At 39.5% G+C, this 1803-nt stretch overlaps 1 pseudogene; it reads right to left on the bottom strand.

Annotated features, from left to right (window-relative positions):
• Positions 1-344, bottom strand: part of LOC102849677 — a 5057-nt pseudogene extending 4713 nt beyond the window's left edge.
• Positions 345-1803: the final 1459 nt, after the last annotated feature.

Consider the following 1803-nt stretch of genomic DNA (forward strand, 5'->3'; position numbering starts at 1 on the left):
AGAACGGGCTTTGACAAGCACTGTGGCAATTGGACAATTAAAACAGACATTCGGGGTGGGGGAGAAAGAAGAACGAACTGGGGAGGAGGGTAGAGAAAACAGTGCAACAATGAATGAATGAATGAGAACCCAAAATCTCTGTAAATGTTCATTAAAACTAATAAAATTTAATAACAATTAAAAAAAGAAAAAAGAAAGAAAATATGCACATCAATCTGTCTCAGCGTCTTATCGTTTTCACCAGAACAGCAACCCCCGAAGGAGTAGACCCGATGCCCAACAGCAACTGCAGCATGGTTCACCCTGTGGGGCCCGCCCTCCAGGTGCACTGTCCACCGTAACATCCCCTGGGTCACTGGTTACAGCAACATGTCCCCTCGGCACGGCCTGCTGCCTCTGCTTCCTGCCAGGCCGGGCCGGTGCGGGGCTATGGGTCCTCGTGCAGCCTGCAGCCTAGAACCCGTTGCATGCCAATCAACTTGGTATCCAACGAGGTAAACAGCTTGATGCAAGTTTATCATAAATCTTCACTTTTTGAAAATGTGATGTCTATGAAGAGCAATAAAATGAGGTGAAATAAAAGAAAACATACCTACAATAGTTCTTTTTATTTGATATAAAAGAGATCTTCCAGAAATGTTACTCGTTTTCTAAGAATATTTTAACAATGGCCTTAAGCTGGATTATTAACCTATTCAATTTTGGAATTTTTCAATGTCTCTCAAAGAATTTAGAGTCTATTCTTTGGAAGGAGATATCTTGCTTTGTCAAGTGGAGGGTCAATGAAAAACGGGAAGACCCTCAGTGAGGTTTTATTGACACAATGACTGCAGCAATGGACTAAGGTGTGTCAGAGATGACGAGAATGGTACATAACTGGACTGTTATTAATAGGGTTTCTATGAGTGACACCCAACTCGACTGCACCAAACAACAATGACTCAGAGAATTTAGAAAACAAATCCAATTCCATGCTCGATTAGCAAGAATAAGCAAATAATATTGGTGGGAAATATCTCATTACATCGTTGAGAATCTTTAAAAGAACCAACTGACTGAAGTAGATAGCTCATAGGCAGGGAGATAAAAAGAATTTAATATTTTGACCAACGTTGGACTATATAGTAAAGACACCCTTGGAAATACGGCATACTCATACATCTAAATATTTTAGGGTTGTGTATGAAAATAGTTTCTTGTGTATCTATGGTCTTGTAGTTAGAGGCTGTCAAGTCAACTCTGAGTCATAGTGATCCTATGACCAGTGAACAAAGCCTTTCCAAGCCTGAGTAAGCCTTGAAGGTTTCTGCTGTGATTAACCTACTTGCTGCAGTCACCATGTTAATTCATTTCATGATAGTCTTTTCTTTATCTGATCCTCCACTTGTCCAAGCATACAGGGTCCATGTATGTCAGACAATTTCTAAATCACATTACTATGCTTTTTCTCAAGATTCAAAGACTATTCTGTCATTGAAGGTCTTTCTAAAGATCTGTAAAAGAATACACCAAACAGTAAAGATTAAAAATACCCACAAATTAAAACCTATGTCAAAGGTATCATCCAGGAAGAGTGCAAACAGTCATTACAAAGACAGAAGATGAAGAAAAGACCAAAATGGATGTCAGAAGAAACTCTGAAGATTGCACTGGAGCGTAGAGAAGCCAAAGCACTAGGAAGAAAAAATTCAAGATACTAAAGAGCTGAACAGAAGATTCCAAAAGGCAGCTCAGAATGACAAAGCAAAAGATTACAATGAAATGTACGAGGAGCTAGAGTCAGAAAATCAAAAGGGCCGAACT

This window comes from Elephantulus edwardii, unplaced genomic scaffold (genome assembly GCF_000299155.1).
Source record: "Elephantulus edwardii isolate Elephantulus edwardi_28Jun2011 unplaced genomic scaffold, EleEdw1.0 scaffold00185, whole genome shotgun sequence".
Classification (NCBI taxonomy): domain Eukaryota; kingdom Metazoa; phylum Chordata; class Mammalia; order Macroscelidea; family Macroscelididae; genus Elephantulus; species Elephantulus edwardii.